The sequence below is a fragment of the Dermacentor albipictus genome, chromosome 8 (genome assembly GCF_038994185.2).
Source record: "Dermacentor albipictus isolate Rhodes 1998 colony chromosome 8, USDA_Dalb.pri_finalv2, whole genome shotgun sequence".
In the NCBI taxonomy this organism is placed as follows: domain Eukaryota; kingdom Metazoa; phylum Arthropoda; class Arachnida; order Ixodida; family Ixodidae; genus Dermacentor; species Dermacentor albipictus.
Window position 1 is genome coordinate 122,861,192 of NC_091828.1, and position 21,309 is coordinate 122,882,500.

Sequence of the window (21,309 nt, forward strand, 5' to 3'; positions counted from 1 at the left end):
TTCTGTCATGCGCGGCTAAACTGATCAAGAAATATTCCTGTGAAGATAGGCGCAAGAGAGAGAGAGAGAGAGAGAGAAAGGCAATGGAAAGACAGGGAGGTTAACCAGAGATTATCTCCGGTTGGCTACCCTGTACTGGGGGAGGGGAAAGGGGAAGCAATAGGTGAGAGGGAGAAGGATTAAAAAAAAAGAAACTACACACACACGCATGTACACACAAACTGTTTCTGTGGGCACTGTCACGCAGCCCGCAAAGGCGTTCCTACTGTGATGCAGTGCACCGTACAATCCTGAGTCACACAGTGAAGTCACAATCTGTCAGAAAGTCCAGTGTCTTTTAAATACCGCAGCAGTGCCTTCATAGCCGATCGCGCTGATGTTCGCGTAGGCCAGTGTCCAAGGATCTTGTTTTCTGACAGTGGGCGCTTGTCCAGTTTGTCTAGGGTGGCTGAGAGGACTGCTCTTTGCGGGTTGAAACGAGAGCACTCACAAAGAAGGTGCGCGATTGTTTCATTGCACCCGCAGAAGTCACAAAGTGGGTTGTCGGACATTCCGATAAGAAAGGAGTACGCATTTGAAAATGCTACTCCAAGCCATAGACGAACTAGAAGGGTACAGTCGCGTCGTGGAAGTTCGGGCGGAATACGGAGTTGTAAAGTAGGGTCCAGGGTATGAAGTCGTGCACTTCTGAAATCGGATGAATTCCACTGAGCTAATGTCAGGTCGTTTGCCAGTACGGCAAGTTTTTTCGCTGCGTCGGCTCGCGAAAGAGGAATGGCAACGCACCTGACGCCGTCATGGGCAGATCGGGCAGCTGCGTCTGCTCGATCATTGCCGTGTATGCCACAGTGACTAGGCAACCACTGATATATGATATCGTGTCCTTCGTCAACTATGCGATGGTGTACTTCTCTGATCTCTGCGACGAGCTGTTCATGTGATCCATGGCGCAGTGCTGAGAGTACACTCTGTAGGGCTGCCTTGGAATCACAGAAGACTGACCATGCATGCGGTGGTTCCTCCTGAATGAAATGGAGAGCCGCACGCAAGGCTACCAGTTCAGCAGCTGTCGTTGATGATACATGCGACGTTTTCAGCTGTATTTCGATGGATCTTGTTGGTATCACCACAGCAGCAGCTGAACTTGCAGATGTGACTGAGCCATCGATGTAAACGTGTACGCGGCCGCTGTGCACCTCATGTATAAGTTGTAATGTGGTCTGCTTCAGGGCAAACGACGGCATGTTAGCCTTTTTAGTGATTCCTGGGATGGTGAGGCGTACTTCAGGTCTGTGCAGGCACCATAAAGGTGTGGATGGTCTTGCTGCAGGCATGTAGTTCATTGGCAATGAGGTGCGATTGGCAACAATCATACGACTGATAGCTGCGTGTGGCCTTTCTGCGGGTAGAGCGGCAAGGTGGTGAGAAGGTAGTCGGGCAACGTGGCGAATATGCGCTTTGAGAGCGTCGGTTACCAAGTACGTTGTTATTGGGTGATCTCGAGCTATGACAATCGTTGCCGCTGTAGACGCACACCTCGGAAGGCCGAGACACGTCCTTAGGGCTTGAGCTTGTAGTCCCTGGAGTACACGCAGGTTTGTTTTGCAGGTGTTTCCAAGCACAGGGAGGCTGTATCTTGCGAAGCCGAGGAACAAGGCGTTATAAAGATGCAGCATTGATCGCACCGACGTGCCCCATGACTTTCCGCCGAGAAACTTGAGGAGATGTATTATTGTCAGCAACCTCTTCTTTAGGTACGAAACGTGCGGGCTCCATGATAGGTCGCGGTCGATAATTACCCCTAAAAAGCGGTGTTTACGTGCATGTGCAACTGCTTGGCCGTTGACACTTACAGAATAACGCTTCATTTCCTTCCGAGTGAAAGAAACAAGGCAGCATTTCTCTGAAGACAGCTCTAAGTTCTGTTTTCGCAAGTACAGTGATGTTAAGGTAGCTGCCTTTTGTAGCCGTGCTCGTACCTGCAGTCGTGTTACAGCAGACGCCCAAATGCAGATGTCGTCGGCATAGATTGATACTTGAACTGTGTTGGGCAAGCATCTGACTAGGCCAACGAGCACTAGGTTGAATAGCGTCGGGCTCAACACTCCGCCTTGCGGTACTCCACAGAACGTTTGGTGTTGAGTCGTGGCGCCTTCTTCGGTCATCACGAAGAAATGCCTGTCAGTCAAATAACTGCACAGCCACTGAAAAGTGCGGCCACCGATTCCTGCTTTAATCAGAGCCTCTATAATGGCATAATGTGCTACATTGTCATAGGCGCCTTTTATGTCAAGGAATAATGCCGCAGTGAGTCGTTTCATCCGTTTTTGATGTTGAACATACGCGACCAAATCGATGACATTATCTATGGATGAGCGCCCACGCCGGAAGCCAGCCATAGCATCTGGGTACACGTTGTAACTTTCCAGGTACCATTCCAGGCGCGTCAAAATCATTCGTTCCATTATTTTCCCTATGCAGCTGGCCAGAGCGATGGGGCGGTACGATGACAAGTTTAACGGTGATTTACCAGGTTTGAGAAGTGGAACCAAGCGGCTGCATTTCCATTCACGTGGAACCAAACCGTTGCGCCAAGACTCATTGTAAAGGTTTAGCAGCATGAGGCGTGCATTCTGCCCAAGATTGGCGAGCGCCGCATAGGTAACGCCGTCCGGCCCAGGTGACGAAGAGCGCCTGCAAGTCGCTAGTGCCGCTTCAAGCTCCTCCACCGAAAACATTACATCCATGCGGGAGTCCCGTGGCACAGGAGTGGCACATGGTGTAAGGGCGCGTTGAGGCTGCGAGCTGGCAAGTCTTGAGCAAAATTCTTCGGCAAGGTCTAATTCGCTGCGACCTTGTTGTAAAGCGAGGGACTTAAAAGGAACACGCTGTTGCGGTGATACACGAAGTCCACGCACAGTTCTCCATATCTGAGATAATCGCTGACGTGGATCCAACGACTCGCAGAAACGTTTCCATCTTTGAGATTGAAGTGCGTCAATGCGGCGTTGAATCTTCTTTTGCATCCGCCTTGCCTCTCTGAGATCATGGATGGATTTGGTTCTCCTGTATCTTCTTTCAGCCCGCCGGCGAACTGCTCGTAGTCGCTGCAGTTCGGCTTCAAATTCTTCGTATTTCGGGAAAGGCTGAAAAGCACGCGTAGTATCTTGCATGGCTTTTTGAATTTCGGTTTCCAGACTTGAATGGTTCCCTCGCTGACATACTTCCTCCATGTGCGACCGAAACGCCGACCAGTCAATTCTCCGGAGTGTCGTGGAGGGGCATTTAAATAGTCCCTTGATCTTCAGGTACGTCGGAATGTGGTCGCTTCCACGGGATTCGATGTCTGGAAACCATTGCACGTTTCTTTCGAGACGCCGAGAAACCAGGGTCAAGTCTAGGCAGCTGCTGTATGTAAGCCCACGTAAATATGTTGGGCTACCATCATTGAGGCAGTGAAGGTCGTGCTGTGTGGCAAAGGATGCTAGTCTCCTTCCCCTGGAGTCCATCTTCAAGCTCCCCCAAAGCGGATGGTGAGCATTAAAATCTCCGGTGAGAATCGTAGGGTGGGGTGTCGCTGATAGCACGTCGTGCAGTCGTTTAGAGTCGAATCCGCGTGAAGGAGCAAGGTAAACAGCAACGAGTGTGAACGTAAACTTGTTCGTTTTCACAATTAAACAAACGTACTGGTTGTCGTCGTGCGGCGGGACTGGGTGCAACACGTATGTCAGATCACATCTAATATATACGATTACCTTGCTTACATCACCACAGGTAGAGGACATGAATGCCTCATAGCCAGAAATGCGTATAACATTCTGCACGTTCGGTTCGCAAATCACAAGTATGGGAAATCGGTTTTCGAAAACGTAGTGTCTGAAATCTGAAATTCTCGATTTGAGACCACGGGCATTCCACTGCAGTAAAGATGCTTTCTTGACTTCCTTATGGAAGGGCAGCGAGGGGCGGGCCATGGTGCTATGCGATGCTTTCAAGTACTGGAGTCAGCGCGTCCAGCACTTGCAGTGCGCTACGAGCAGCCGGAGTGTCCATGTTTGTCAGTAGTAGACGCATGACATTCGTGAGGGATTTGAGCATAGCAATCACCTGGGAATCCTTGTCTCGCACTTGGTCAACTGAAGTGACATTTGACGTTAAGTGGCGAGTCATGTGCTGTGGCTCTGGCGCGTGGCATGTCTTCGGCAGTGCTGGCCACACCTCACTTGATGAAGCAGGAAAAGCAGGGCCGCTTTTATCGATGACATTCGTGCTGTTACTGGAGACAGATGGAACAGGAGGTGGCGTTGCCGGACGAGACTTTTCCCTTGAACCGAAAGAGGATGTCGTAGACTTTCGTTTCCGAGAGTGGTGTCGCCTTATCGCTGCAGAAGCATCTCTGTGTGATGATCCGTCTCTGGCCATTTTCCGCAAGATTTTCTGCTCTTTCTTTAGACGCACTAGCATATGTGCTGCTAGGCCTTGCTATGACGTCAGCTTCAAGAATCTTGAGCGTAAGTTGAGATCGCCTCATTCCACTTGTCAAAGCTGGCAAGTCACCGTTGGACATTTGCTCATACCACCCGATCGCACTTGCCAGCTGTGTCGGCAAAACAATGGAAATCATGATTTTAACACGTCTGGAATGGTACTTAAGGTACTATGAAATCTACCCAGATGCTATGGCTGGATTCAGGCTTGGCCGTTCGTCAACAGACAACGCTGTTGACTTGGTAACATTTGTGCAACACTAAAAGGCCTGTAAACGACTATCTGCTGGTCTGTTTCTAGACGTTAAGGAGGCTTATGATAATGTCACCCATGAAGCCATCCTTAGCGCGTTAGAAGCCGCTGGACGTATTTATTTATTTAAAGGTACATCACAGGTTCCGGTGGGAGCATTGAGTGATGGGGGATTATACAATAAAATACGTGATGAGCATGAACAAGAACAAGAACAAGAACAAGAAAAGTAACTGTAAGGAGAACAAAAAAATACATCATTATACAGTCTCAGTTTGTAAAATGTGTATATAAGCACTCACGGAAATGTTAGCGGTTAGTTATTGAAACAATGACATATGGAAGGTCGTTCCAAAGTGCGATGGCTTGTGGCAAAGCCGAGGAATTGAAAGCTTTAGTTTTACCAAATATGTGTTTGAAGCTGAGGTGATTATGAAGGCGCCTGGATGTACGTAATGCTTTTTCAAGTGGCAGTGGAGATGTCGTTACGCTGCGAATATATTTGTCTATTAAGAATAAAGAACAACAGAACGACGAATACTTAACGCCTGGAGTGAAATGCCTAGCCTAATTTTGGTATAAACTTTTTTAAAACAGGGTTGAAGTGCCTCAGACAGGCTGGCCAACGTTTCGATAGGTGGACCTATCTTCGTCAAAGGCGGCCTCGTCATCCTCGGCGTGTTAGTTTTAAAGGGTTAGTGCAGTGACGTCACGTGCGGGTGTTGTTGCTGGCGGCTTTTTTTGTTATACTCGAATGGCGTTTATAGTTACATGAAATGAACCGAGCGGCTCTATTTTGTATGGTTTCCAGCATTGAGATTAAATACTTTTGATGAGGAGACCAGATGGACGAAGGAAATTCAAGCTGTGAACAGACGAAGGTTAAATATGCCAATTTGCGTGTATGAGCTGAGCAATGGCGCAAATTTCGACGCAAGTAACCCGGCGTTTGTGACGCTTTAGCACATATATGTTGGTGATATGCAATTTCCATGATAGGTCGGATGTAAGATGCAAGCCCAAGTACTTATATGACACCGCACGGGGCAGCGAAACGCTGTCTATAGAATACATGAAGTTTGAAAGTAACTGTTTATGAGTAAACAAAATTGTTTTGCACTTATTCGAGTTCAACGTCATAAGCCAGTTATCACACCAGGCATAAAAGAGGTTAAGGTTCATTTGGAGGATCAAATGGTCATTATGACTTTCAATAGTGCGGTATGCAATGCAGTCGTCAGCAAATAGTCGCATGCAAGAGGAAATGTTAGAAGGTAGGTCATTAATATAAATTAAAAGAAAGCAAATTGGGCCTAGCACGCTACGCTGCGGAACACCGGATGTGGCATGAGAAAAAGAAGAAGCAAAATTATTGACTACTGTGATCTTCTTGCGAAAAGATAGAAAGTTACGAAGCCAAGTTAGCGTTAGGGAGTCTAGTCTAAGAGCAGATAGCTTAGAGATGAGGCGGCAGTGAGCAACGCGATCAAATGCTTGTGAGTAGTCAAGAAAGGTGCAATCAGTTTAAAGGTTATTATCCATGTTAAAGTGCAAGTAAGGGGTGAATTCCAGTAACTGCGTATCACACGAAAAAGATTATCGCAACCCATTCTGATTATTAAAAAAGAAGTTATTAACCTCGAGGTGGTTAAAAATATTCCACGCAGTAATATGCTCAAGTATTTTGCAACATATGTAAGTGAGCGAGATAAGGCGGTAGTTCTCCGCCATATTGCTGTTACCAATTCTAAACACTGAAATTACTTTTCCAACTTCCCAGTCAAGTGGAAGATGGCTTGTCGATAACGATTGAGAAAAAAACGTGATATAATATTTTGCTAGAGCTAGACAATGTATTCTCCAAGATTTTAGAGCATATGTTATCGGGACCAGCAGAGGAAGATACTAAGGTTAGTAATGAGGCATGCGATTCCTTGAATTGTGATGGCAATGGGCTCCATGCATCGAAATTCATGATCAGGAATAATGGGTATTTTGGAATGATCTTCAACAGTAAACACAGATGAATAGAATCTATTGAATTCATATGCGCTCTCTTGATCTGACAGCTCCATTTGGTTATCTTTTTGTAGCTATATGTGATGGATAGTGCTGTCTGGAGCAATGGTTCGCCAAAACTTTCTAGGATAAGAAGCTAGTAATGAAGGTAGGTCGCGGAAGTAGTACTTGCCTTTAGCCGAGGTTACTTCAGCGCAGTACTTCTTTAAACACCTTGTATATTCAGCCCACAAATTAGGCTCACGCGATTTCTTAGTACGTTTGTATGTTTGTTAGCACGTAGAGTATGAATATACTTATTAAACGAAGGCTTAGATTTATCATTCGTTATTGTGACTAGAGGAACGTACTTGACAATTAAAGCTAAAATGGCATTTTTAAAAAGTACCCAGTTATCATCAATGTTACAATTTTGGAAGGACGGCAAGACGGTTTCATTAAAGAACGCATCCAGGTAAGCATTCATTTCATCCTAGTTAGCCCTATTATTATCGCGAATCTGTTTAACCGTCACTCCCGCAAATTTTAAAGGCACGTTAATTTGTAACTGAAGTTATTTGTGGTCACTAAAACCATCTAGACAAGAAATTGGACCGACTGTTTCAGGAGCGTTAGTAAAAATCATGTCTAGAACATTAGTTCCTCGAGTGGGCTCTCTGACAACTTGAAATAAGTCGAAATCTAAGGTTGTTAATGAATTCAGCCAACTTGTGACAAAGGGATGATAGCTGCGGCCAATGAAGGTTAAAGGTGAAGTTAAAGGTGGTAATATATATGTGTGGCTGTCCAACTACTTACAGAGTAAGTAGTTGGACATAAACAGAAAATGGCCCGACATCCGAGCATTACGGCGGCCGAGGAGTCCCTCAAGGCGGAGTGCTTAGCCCGACTCGTTTCAACCTCACCCTGAGTGGATTAGTTGACAACCTGCCAAGCCCCGTACGACTTCTCATCTACGCGGGCGACTTCTGCATTTGGGCATCAGGTGTAACACGACTTCAGCTTCGCCTTCGGCTTCAGAAGGCAGCCACAATGACACCTTGCTACCTTCGTCAACAAGGACTTGAAATTCCATGCGGGAAGTGAGCAATGGTGGCATTCACGAAGAAGCCAATGCCAGCTTACGGTATATCTATTAATAGGCAACTTACACCATACAGCAGAAGTCACAGGTTCTTGGGAGTCGTAATTGACAGAGACCTGTCTTGGACTCAGCACGTGAATTACCTGAAAAAGCGGCTGACTGCTATCTGCCAGCTGTTCAGCCTCCTTGCAGGAAAAGGTTGGCGAGTATCTATACACGCTATGCTACAGCTGTACATAACGTTGTTCGTTGGATTCCTGCGGTACAGCCTGCGTGCAATATCCAACACCTGCAAGACTAACCTGCGTACGGTTCAGAGCATTCAAGCCCAAGCCCTTAATATATGTATTGGCTTACCGCGCAGTGCATCAACGGCTGAAACCATTGCCATTGCGCAGGATTACCCAATCACGATGCACATTACCGTTGAAATAATGCGTATCCATCTCAGACATTATGCTAGGGCCTCTTCCCACATCGTGGCGAGCCTCACTGCTGCAAGGCCCTGCTCGACATTTAGCGCTACTGCCAGTGCACATCGTGCGTCGTTTACTTAAAGGTACGCACCTGCAGCCAAGCCAGTGTTTCCTCCATGGTGCTTGAGCAGTCCACAAGTACATATAATGATTCTAGGTCTACAGAAGAAGACAGATCTACCGGCCCCTGCTACAAAACAGCTGCGCTTACTTCTTTTGCATGAAAAGCAAAGCAGCTACGCGCACATCTATACCGATGAATCGACTATGTCGTCCAGTTCTGGTAGTGCGGTGGTTATACCAACGCGAGGAATAACACTGCGTTTCAAGACATCGCATGTCACGACCTCAATGGCGGCAGAACTAACGGCTTTGCGCCGCGCACTGGAATTCATTGATTCTGAAAGACTTGGAATATGGGCTGTGTTCTGTGATTCAAAACCGGCATTGCAGTATGCGCAGTCAGTTCTCTGACACGGATGTCATGACCAATTGGCATGCGAAATCGTGAAACTTCACAATCACGCCCAACGAAAAGGTCACGAGATTGCCTTTCAAGGGTATCTGGCCATTGTGGAATCAGTGGCAATGATTCCGCCGATTACACTGCTCGCACAAAACACCAAGAAGTGCAGAGCGTTCCAATTCCGCTTTGGAGGACAGACGCAGCAAGGCAGCTTCGACACCTGGAACGCAGTCTCTCACTGACCGAGTGTGACTCGACAAACTTACGACTTACTCGACTGCATCGACTAAACTCCTCCCTTGAACTCCGACCTCCACTAGGACTTCTTCAACGTGAAGCTACGCTCTTCTGTCGTCTTTGGTTAGGAGTTTCCTTAACAAAGGTATACTCTACATTAATGGGAGTGACCGACAGTGCAGCATGCGAGGTCTGCGGCATCGAAGAAAATATCCACCAACTGCTGCGCCACTGTCCACGCAATGCCGCAGAAAAAGAAGAACTTGCGAACTCTATCCAAAAACTGGACAATCGGCCGCTTTCTGTACAGGTGCTGCTGGAACACCACACTCGTCGGCCCATAAAGAGGTGAAGGTGATTTCGTGCTTCTTGAGGACGACGGGCTTGTACGAACAACTGTGACTATTAATAATATTTGTATAAGACCACACGCGTCAGCGAACTCACCACTAATTTCCTTCTTTCCTTCCCTCCTCTCTCTCCCTGTCATCCTTGTTTTCCCCTTTCCCATTCCCCCGGTGTAGGGTAGCCAACCGGACGGTATTCTGGTTAACCTCCCTGCCTTCTGCTTTTCTCTCCCCCCACCCCCCCCCCAACACCGATAAAAATTCGGCTTACATCTACATTGGTGACAGTAAATTCCCATGCGTCCCTGAATAGCTGCGTGCCCATTGTAATCATGTTCTTTTCGCCTTTCATTAGGGCAGTGATCAGTTTGGCCTATACATCTCTTCCCACATGATAGCGGAATTGAATAAACAACCTCAACAACGCAAGTCACGAAACGCTTCTTGTGCATGGTGGAACAGACAGTAGCGCGCAGATGGAGCGCATTTACCGCCCTACGGAGCCTGCGTAACTCATATACAGGCTGTGCCACCTAACTTTACCCAGAATTAAAAAAAAAATGCGAATGGCACGTAGCAGGAGAGAACCCAGGTAATGTTGTTTGCCATCACTTGGGGAGACTTCAATTATGTTTTTTTTTCATTCCACCTAATTAGGTCATTAGTCCGAATAATTATACAACTTCTGAAATATCATAATTAGATGGAAAGTGTCCATGAGAAAATGTAGAGCGACATGGAAAACTACCGATACAGCTTTTTGTTCACAGTAGGTGCTAGATAAAAGTGTTTTTCCGTGCCTGAAAAAAATGCGTAAATGCACGCGAAATTGCCGCGAGACTTCCCACCCGAAGCACTTTGCGTGTATTCGAGGGATACTTTCACACTAAAAAAAAACATTCTTATCTAGCACGTACACGTACACACACACACACGCACACACACATACACACACACGTATATATATATATATATATATATATATATATATATATATATATATATATATATATATATATATATATATATATATATATATATATGTGTGTGTGTGTGTGTGTGTGTGTGTGTACGTTAACCGAGGGGCCCAATATTTATTGATCTTAGTATGAGAAGCCAATAAACAAAGGCACCAAGGACAACACAGGGAAACGTACTTATACTTTCTAATTGAATTAAAGAAATGACAAATTAATAGAAATGAAAGTAGATGAAAAACAAATTGCCGAAAGTGGGGAACGATCCCACGTCTTCACATTACACGTGTTATGCCCAACCAATCGAGCTACCGCGGTGCCGTTCTCCCATCCACATTCTGCGGTATTTATGTGTTACTACAAGAACTAATCCTTCAGGGAGCGTTAGGTTTCTGAGTCGTGGTGCTGGCTAACACTCCTAGGTTAACACTCGCAGAAAGCATCGACGCGCCTACGCCGGAGAGAACAAAGTTGAAAACGTAAATGTACTTTTTTTCTCGGCATTCATGGTTAACATGTGCTCAACAGCGCATAAGCGGGATGAACAGAATTGTACTGACCGGCCGGAGACTAACAATGGAACATCTAAGAGAAGAAAGGTGAATATTTCATCTCATTTTGTTATCTATTGTCGAGCATGCGTATAAGCGCACAAGCTGCGCCTCACGTACTCTTCCGCCTGTGGACTATGGCAAAGGCTTTCAGATTAAGTGCACTGCTCGTTTTTACTGCACTTTGCCTTCTTGTCAAGTTACAGGGAAACATTCCCGCCTGCGTTCTCGCAGGAAACCCAGCCATTAGTCCCAAGAATCCTACACGCAGAGATACCATCCCTGATAGGCAACCGCAAAGTATCTACTACCACCGCACTCCACGACCAACCACAACTAGGAGACGCCCAGGTACGTGGCTTGTGTTCACCTGCTGAAGTGAAATACGTTTGAAAACATGGTGCTGCTGCTGTTTTTTTAGGAAAGTACCGCGTATACCGTTATCACAGTTTTAGCGTTTGCACGGTGATGTTTGATATCGTGGTGACGCGTTCATTGCTTTCCTCAGCTGCATCCGTGCTTACAATAGATGTGCAGGATGCCAGTACCGCTCAGCAAACCTATTTTTCGGTAGATATCGTTGACGAGGACTGGGCGAACTGCACGAAACTTTGGTCACAGCTTCGGAGGACGTAGAAGCAGTTGCGGAGCTCATTGTGCCTTGTACGCTTCGGTTCCGGCAGCATTGTGCCACAATCACCCGCTAACCTTGCGTGCACACTTCTCTTGCGTCAGGGCTAGGCACTAAGTTCAGGCGATTGGCGCGTATGTTACACAGCGTAGCATGGAGTAATGCGGATGTGCACGATAACGCCATTAATTTACTTTGCTTACAGGAACCTCACTGAGAAATTTGATTCAAACGCGAGCATTTTCAATGTGTTTTTACTCTTTGCCCCGTCGAGCATTTTTGGTACCATCTCTAGGTCACGACGACTGCGCAGACAGATTTTCGCGTAATGTGGTATATAATGCTTGCCATTAATGGATTAAGCAAACCATTTGTGTTGCACCAAAGTAACGTTATTTGCTGAATATCCCTTCGAATACGCTAGGGCAGGGTTCTTTTGGACAGATGGCCGAATTGGCTTTCACCGCTGGGTGTCGAGGGCTGGACAACAAAGAAGTAATTGAAAATTGGTGAAAATAGAGTATTAAATATTACGAAAGGAATGAAACGAGATTACCAAAGTTCAATTTAGTAAGATAAGTAATTATTCAAGTAGCGGTACTGGATTTTCGATGTGGGCAAAGACGACTCTTTGGAGTATGGGCTTATTATAACAAAACTAAGCCACAAAATTTTTCGCGGTTTCGCACTTAAAAAGGCACCCCATATTATGTTTCTTTGTATACTGTGTACTGCTCTTCAGGAATGTAACCAGCTGCAGTAACATGCCCATCACTAATTGAGACTGTGGCTGCTATCACGTGGAATACGTTGGCGAACTGAAGACAGCCTGAAGGGTTTTTCTTTGTGAGCCTTGAACTATTCATTCAGATTTGCTATCGCCTCAACGCAATCGCGATGCAATATCTGGCTCCATTCTGCCTAGCAAATACCGGTCTGCTGCAAATATATGTCTCCACTTGTGTATTCTGTTTGTCGCCCATGACACCTGAGTTCTTTAATATTACTAGAATTTGATGGCTGAATGTTCTTTTACAGCAGCATGTGGCAGTAAGGGATAATTTCACCCGGGACGTCCACTCCACTGCATGGATGAAAGAACAAAGTGATTCATTTCTGCAAATTTTTGCTCCGCAACACCAATAAAGGCTTTCTGTTTGAATGCTGAAAAGTCGTGTTCCAGGCTATACTTTCATTGTGTACAGTGTATTCCAGTGCAGCACAATTTTTTTGAGCACACAGTACACCACCCTTTCTGTCGGGGAAAAATAAAGGCGTTAGAATTTTAAAAGTTCGTTTTCTGTTTGTCCGGCAAAGTATATATGCAAAACTAGGTTGGTGTACTCATTCAAAAACAACTGTTTATCGTCGACGCTTCAGCCAGAGACCCAGGTCTAGCAAGATTGGAAACAAAATGGGCAGAAAGAATGGGCATAATGGAATTAAGAAAAGTGTGTGTGAAAGAAAGAGTGTAAATACAGGGATTTATGCCAATAGTCAGTGGAAAGTGTGTGTTATAAGGGCTTACGCTAACGAGTGCGATGTTTTCGAGGGCCACCAGTTCGTTTAAAAAAGCAGACGCAACGCAAGAAATTGTACCAGGTAAAAGTGTAAGCAGGGTCAGTACACGAGGTGCCGTTTGTTGTATGCTGGAGTTGACAGCAGTCAAGCCGCGACGCCCGTGAGGGAGGTGTGATGAAATTAAGCTGGCTCCAGCTGACGCCGCCCAGCTCAACCCCTTCCTCCGTTTACGTCCTGATGGGCTTCGTTCCCATATGCAGAAAAAAAAAAGCTTGTAATGCCCATATGGGCCCCAGGGTAAGTGAATAAAACAAATGCCACTGGCAATAGGTTGGCTGTAATATCGGCTGAGCACTCTCAAACCAGTGCATTTGAAGCATTCGTCTTAAAGCGGGCACTGGCGCCCGATGTGGGCGTTCATAAAGGTAACAATACAACCTAGCGCAGGTGCAATGCTAGTTGCACATTGGCTGCTGTACTGTCACGATGTTAGCCCAATCCTGGCTTCAATACTGGGCCTAAATTGGACTCCGTAGCGCTATGCTCAAGTGCCAGAGTTGGGATAAAGCTGGTACAAATTCATGCCAGCGTTTGGCCATTTCTGATCCACGTAAAGTGCAAAGGGGCCTTTTCTAAGTGATACCTGTTGGGGGGCTAGTTGGTGCATGTTTCCAGAAGAGGGGAAAAGACAACACACAGCAAGCGAGACGGGACAGGCGCAAGGAACACAAAGAAAGGGGCCCACTGTAGAATAACGGTAACTGAGTAATACTTGTTGGGGGGCTAGTTTTCTACTTTTTAGAATAACTTCAAACACATGATTTTGACTCAGTTTAGCCGTACACAGCAAACGGAAAACCTCACTAGTGTAACAGTATTGCAGTCCATGGAGCAAGAGGCCGATGTGTCATGCGATAGCTATTCTTGGCGCAGCCTAATCCAGTTATGTGAGTCAGACCATGTACGTAATCTCCGGAAGAGTGCCATTGTAAAAGAAAAGCAGAACATATATTGACGTCATCCGTTACGTGCGAGGCAAGAAACGTATGACTGCGATGCGGGAACTCAAGCGCCGCTCCCCTGAGACTTTTTTTTTCTTTATCTCGAAAAATTTCCCGTAGAAAGCAGTTGCGTTAGACCTCTCTATGCTCCTTCTTCTTTACATAGGTTATTTTAACAGTTAACAACAAAGGGCACTCAGAAAGTACGAAACCTCGCCTTTTCGCAGCCCTGCGGTGTGTCTGGCGCGTTGGCTTGCGAAATTGGACAACATTTGTACAGCGGAGAAGTACAAAAGGGACATGCAGGCACCACGACGCCCTAACATTTACAGTTTATTCTCCGGAAATTACAGAAATTTATACATCACGCACAACTTTGTGTTATAATTAGGCCTAAAACTCGAGACCCAGTGGAACGAGAGAAGCATGAATTGGCCACGCATGCACAAAAAGCGTACGAAACTTAAAATTGGGGAGGTGCACGTGCCTTGTACATTGGCACACAACCTGTCCTACTCTCTTCAATAGGCGGCGGATTTAATAGGCAGCACTGAAACTGCCCGAAACGTCGCAGATTTGGTGGCAGTGAGCATATAAAACAAACTAAATATAAATTTTGAGCTTTTACATGCGAAAACTTCAATATGATTATAAGGCACGCCGTAGTGGGGGACACTGGAATAGTTTCGAACACCCAGGATTCTCAAACATGCACCTTAATCAATGGACTCTAGCGTTTTTGTATTTCTCCTCCATCGAAGAATGTCGCAGCAGCCACGACCAAAATTTCGCCCTCGAGCACTGCCCTGCAACGCCGTAGTCACTTGGCCATTGCAGCTGGTTTCAAGTGTAAGAAAATTTTCGTGAATATTTAGCATAACTGAATTATAGAACACCTTTTATTTTTATTGCCATAGGAAATATACGGACACTCCGGGCGCATTTTTGCCGTCGCCGTCCCCGCAATGTTCCGCATAAACTCCAAGGGCGATAAAATAATCGCCGTGAGTCGTGTGCTGTACGTGCGAGTGAAAGCACGCGAAGGAAAACGACGATCACGGCTCAGTCTCGCGTGCCATATATGGAGGAGAGAGAGGGGAAAGGTGCGCGGCTTGACTTCCACAACAAGTGCGTACTTTGCACGGTGGCGCACGCCGTATCTTGAAAGGGATCTGCAGACGACTCATACCTTTGTGCGCGCTGTGTTCTCACCGCTGTTTGCGTTGAAGCGATGGACCGCACGAAGGTCACTTCGCTCGCTGCTGCTACCATGCTTCCTCACACCAGTCTTTTGACGGCGAGTGTCTGCGCTCATCGAGTGTGATGTGTTCATGTTTGCTTGTGCGCGCTGACACCATGCTTGTTGATTCAGTTAGTAAGCAAATGTTTCCAAGTTTAGAGAGAGAGAGAAAATAATGCAGAGAAAGGCAGGGAGGTTAACCAAAGGTAGTTCCGGTTGGCTAACCTGCGCAGGGGGAAGGGGTAAGGGGGATAAAAAGAGAAACAGAGCGGAAGGGGGAGATAGAAAGAAAGAGAGAAGCACGAACAAAGCGCGTACACCTCAAAGCGGTAGGGGGCGCATTCTTAGAGTCTGTTGTGAAGCCCCGTAGACCGCAGGAACTTTAATAACGCGAGTAAGGCCTTCAACGCGGATGTTCTTTCGGAGCATTGGCCTAAAGCTTTTAGTTCTGATAGTGAACGATTGTCCAACTGGTGCAGTATTCTGCACATCACTTGTCTCTGAGCACTATAATATCGCGGGCACACACAGATAATAAGTGCGAGCGTCTCGTCGATGTTGCATGTGTCGCACGTGGGGCTGTTGGCCATTCCAATGAGGAAAGCATATGAGTTCGTAAAGGCAACACCTAGCCACAGACGGTAGAGCATGGTCTCTTCACGTCGTGGTAACCCAGTCGGGAGGTGCATCCGTATGTCCGGAGACAACGAACGCAACCGACACACGGTGAAAACATTTGAGTCCCTCAGGTGTTCCCAGTTTAAATACCTGATAACATACTATCCTTACTTCACATAGCTGTCTACTTATTTGCTATCGCAAACGATGCTCCGCCTTTCGGGTGAAACTGCGACTTTTTTTGTATCGCATATTTTGTCGCTACATGAATGTTGTTTTCTACTGAAATGAACAAAAACTTTCAAGTATTGCTGTCCGTTGAAGAATAAGACATCAACTTACCATTATTCTGGTTGCTTTTGCAGCTGTTAACTTTCTTTATGTGTTCCCGCTGTAACGGCTATCCCTTGTAACGGCTAACGGAATTGCACTATAAGGAAGTCAATGTCGTGTTGAACAAGTAATCTTTCCCAGAATGATAAACTTGCCTAACTTGATAAGCCGGAACGATAAATTCTGGCTGAACTCCTGCGTGGAGCTTACGCTCCCTGTGAGTGATTGTTTTAAATCGTCTGAATTACTATATGCTATTCCTTCAAACATATTTTCTAAATGCAATACATTTCTACCACAGCGGCGAATGAAGAGAAGCGTCGAAGAAGAATTGAGCAGTTGAGCAAAGGTTTGAGAGTTCCGACTCTCTAAATCGGCATTCTCATGCCCGTTCTACGGATTGTAAGTGCTAAATCAACATTCAATTAAAACATATCAACATATTCATTGCACTCTCCTTACTTTTTTTTTCACGTTGACAGATGCAATTTTTCGACGTCTTGCAGCTTTCTGTCTAGACGCTCAAGTGCATTCCTGCTAAAGTGGCGCGTCTTGAAACTAGGTTGCTTACGCTCACAGGCAGACAAATCTGGAATGCAGGAGAAAATGCTTAACATTACTTGCAATTGAAGGAGCAGCCTTTGCAAACCGTATTGGCAACGTACAGCGTCTGCCATGCACACCATCAGTTATACTACAGGAATGAGAATAATAGAAGTCTATATATGTATAGACTTCTATTACTCAGCAGAATCAAAGGTTACGAGATGTGACACAATTCAGAATATCGATTGATTTTTGTTTTACATTAAAGGCGCATGTGCGCAGGATGAAGAAGGGAGGGGATAGGGGGCGGACGAGAAGGGGCTGTGACGGTGTATGTTTTTGGCAAAATACGGGCGGTAGTGCTGTGGACCTCGTATTGCCAACCGTAGAAAGCTTTCGCACTGTTGCTTGCAACCTCAGACCGTGTGCTGACGTAACGTCGAAAATGGCTTGTGTATCACCGGAACTTCGAATATGACTAGTTTGTTGTCACGTGTTATTGCTACTATCTTAGGGCTCCGCAGCTCGAGGCCGCATTCACTCCTGTCTTCCAGCTGTTCAGATAGCGCTCCGTTTAGGAAGAAGCATGTTCTCTCGCTAAGCCACTTATGCATCTCCTTGTGTCGCCAACGTAACATGCGGCACGGGATAGGCGAATGCCGTACACCTCACCCTGGGAGAATGCGGACGCCTGCAAAAGTTTTGTGCATCAACATCTCCGGAACCCGAACGAACGACACCGGAGGGAAAGTCCCGCGATCGATGCGGACTTCGCAAGTCAGAAAGGCACGACATCACATACCATACATGCTCTACCATGCAGCGTGCCTCGCGCCCGGATGCACAACGCAACGTGGCACAAACCGGAGCCTGTCTTGCTTTACCATCGCTTCCAGGAATTGCCACTGGTAGACCACACTGAGCCGCACCCAGAGATAACCCCCCAAGCAGGCCCGTCCTTTTCTAAGCCACTGAAAACTTCAAAAAAGGGGAAGCAGGTCTCTCACCCTGTCGGGAACACGCTCAATAAGGCCGAGGTAGCTGAAGACCAAGACACTGCTGAGTTGGAAGCACAGGTAGCGCTCCTGTCCCGGCAGCTGCAACTGTTGTGAGAAAGGAAAGCACGGGTATTTACCCGGCGGAGAGAGAGAGAGAGAGAGAGAGAGAGAGAGAGAGAGAGAAACTTCATTTGGTTCCTTCAAGGATTTACCGTCTCGAGGTCTCGGTCATCGTCTTGGGCGCCGGCGACTTGGAGCCGGTGGAAGGAACTCGAAGCGACGTTGCCGCCTGCTATTATTGCCACGCCTACCTTGCCATTCTCGCCCGTGCAAAGAGAATCGCCCACCGATTCGACCATGTGGCCTCTAGTATTTGACGACCGGAACAAACTCACGCAACTGATACCAGCAGGTGTTCATCATGGCTAAACTTTCACCTAAGCAGCGTCCTGCCATTTTATAATGGAAATGCCGCGGTCTTTCTAACAAATTAGAGGAGCTAGAGTCAAAAATAGTTCGGCAAACCTAATGTGTGATCGTTGCTTATACAGGAGCTGAATAAACTCTGCGCGATCCCCCACTTCATTTGTTACCATACCCATTCCATTCCAAGTAGGCGGGCAGGTTCCTCAACAGAAAAACTTGGAAAGGCCGCCGTATGCATTGAATAAAGCATGCCTCAAACACTGATCGACGTCGCCAAATGGGGCACACAACAACAAGAAGTGGTTGCTGTTTTGACCCATCCGGCCAAACGATCATTATAACGGAGTTTTAGCGTGTCCGGTATTCGCGTAAACACAAGCAGACAGGGCTGTTTATTGCGTTTACTGAATATATTGCCATGTCATCGGGGTTATTTCAACATCGTCATTTTGTCGTAAAAGTCCCAGTGTCTTCATGCCTTAGTCTCCATTTTATGGTAATCAGGTAATCGTCGACACGCCATCGTCGTCACTGCCTTGCGACGTAGTCGTCGTCACGCTGTACTGGCCGTTGCATCATCATGTTTCCCTTCTCGTCATTCCAGTGTCGTAATCGCGTTATCATCCTGGGGTCTCCCTCGTAACCTGGAGCGCGACGCGGAACCTTGCTATCGCTTTCAATGCTTAAGTCCTTCAAGTGAAACCACCGATTTCATAGGCTTCGCGACCACTTCTGAAACAAAAAAGTGCAATAAAGTTTTCAAGAAAAAAATCAAAGTTTCCTTACCTTCTATGGGAGGCACCTCAGAGATGTTAGCTTCAATTAAAAAAAATGGGTTTGCATTGAAATTCCTGTTTTTGTAAAGATTTACATTCTTGGTTACATGTGAAATAAGGAAAATAATTCAAATTATTTTATTCTGCTTAGTATGAACGTGAATCGAAAAGACGAAAAAAAAAAGAAGATGGTCGACAATGGCTTAACCCACCAACATTACGAATAACCTAAGCCTAACACTATAATATATGTTTTGCTTAATACCTTCCCTATGTCCCTTGTGCATACCGAGTTGACACAAACAATATTACTTCCAAATATCCTTAGTGCATGAGCACATCTGGCTGATGCTCATGATATACCCGCCAAAGTTGTCCGATTGCAGCATATATGGCCATTTTGTAGCATTCAAGTTCATTTTCAACTATCAGACAGCAGTACACCCGGTTGCAGAAAGTTCTTGTGCCTATCCTTTTTTTATTTCATGATTTTATGACTCAATTTTGAATATTTCAGTACCATCTGGCATAGGTGAACAACAAGCTTTAGCTCAATACTTAGGGTTTGTGGCTTAAACAATAGCTTGCAATAACTGCAATTTCTTGTATATATGTGAAAACAGCGAAATGTAAAGCGGTACAAGAATAATAGGCCAGCATGAAACAGATAAAAGAAAGTAGTTCCAAACCTATTTGATGATTATGCTCAAAGCACGGAGCACGACAACGGATTGCACCACAATGCAATTGAAGATGGCAGGCAGCGGCAACATGATCAAATCTTAACACCAAGGACCAACCAAAAACGGTTGAAATGGAACAGCATAAGTCTCCGGCTACCTACACAAAAGAAATGATACGATTGCTCAAGCGAAGTTATGTGCGTTGCTTTGCGTCATCGCTTTAAAGCTAACGTTTCTTTGCCTCTTCTCCCCACTTTGCGAGTGCCAGCTGATGCTCTGTTTCATATCATACAGCAACTTGGGACGCAGGATATTTGCCACTACGTATCTGCCCTAACAGACAATTTAAGGGCTGTACTTGATATTATGTTGATTGGCATGCACCACCATATACTTGTCGAAATAAAAACCTTCGGCCACTTTGTGCATGCACGTTCTTAACGGATAACCGATATTAGGGGCCCTTTATCGTAAAAGCATTCCAATGTGTTTTTATTCCAATCTCCTGACGTCTTGCTTGCGTAACCGCCGACGCAAGCATTGGGTGGTGGCCCTCAGCGTTGCCGTGACAGCCCAACAACAACAACAACAGCAATAATAATAATAATAATAATAATAATAATAATAATAATAATAATAATAATAATAATAATAATAATAATAATAATAATAATAATAATAATAATAATAATAAGAATAATAATAATAATAATAATAATAATAATAATAATAATAATAATAATGTTTATTGCCACACAATATACAAAACAACACAATCAGGCCGGTCTAAGCCTTAGTTGGCTTGTAGGACCGTGCCAATGAATATGATAGACAAGGCAAAAGATGTACAAAAATTGATGAGAGATGAAAAAAAAATAGAAAAAAATGAAAGGCAAAAAATAAGAACAAGATAACATTTGTTTATCTACATACAACAAAAATTGAAGAGGTAAATATTGCGATGCAAGAAAAAAGCAATGTACAAGAGGGTAATTTTACTCTAGCTGTTTTAGGATGTGCTTGAGCGTTCTTTTTGATGTCGCGTTAAATAACTCTTCTGGTAGTTTGTTAAATATGTCAGGCACATAAGCACAGCGTCTGGCCGCGCCATACCTTGTGGCTGAACGTGGAACAACATAACGGAGATGTTTTCTAAGCTCCCTTGCGGCGGCACGTTTTTGTTTGAAATCGGAATTCCAGAAATGTTTAAGGACAACTGTTTCTATAAGTAATGAATGGAAGTTTGGTAGCCCAAGTTCACGGAAGATGTTTGCAGATGTTACTATTGGGGAATTGTACGCAACGTTTTTAAGAATGTTTTTTATAATCCGGTCAACCCTGCATCTCCAACGATCCGAGCAAAAGCCAAAGACTGTAATGCCATACCTTAACACACTGTAACCTAGTGCCTGTGCTATAATCTTTTTTACAGACAAGGGCGCAATACTTTTGATATTAAATAACAGCCAGGCTACTGACCTCAGTTTGGAACAAACAAGTGATAAGTGATGTTGCCACGATAAATTACTATCAAAATAGATTCCGAGATATTTCACACAATCCACGTATGGAATAGGTGCGCATTTACAATGAACACAGTCTGACTCATGCAAGTAGAGAGGCAAGTTAATAACAGTAG

The 21,309-nt window shown here is 45.4% G+C and overlaps 2 long non-coding RNA genes across 2 annotated transcripts in view; one reads left to right on the forward strand and one right to left on the reverse strand.

Annotated features, from left to right (window-relative positions):
- Window positions 1-21,309, reverse strand: part of LOC135912986 (uncharacterized) — a 126,951-nt gene that overhangs the window by 20,914 nt on the left and 84,728 nt on the right. Inside the window, exon 2 of the long non-coding RNA XR_010567862.1 lies at window positions 17,795-17,890. This is a non-coding gene — a long non-coding RNA (uncharacterized lncRNA). The remainder of the gene's footprint in view (window positions 1-17,794; window positions 17,891-21,309) is intronic.
- LOC135912984 (uncharacterized) lies at window positions 10,991-12,699 on the forward strand. The gene is made up of 2 exons (XR_010567858.1): window positions 10,991-11,248; window positions 12,567-12,699. It is a non-coding gene; the product is annotated as an uncharacterized lncRNA (long non-coding RNA).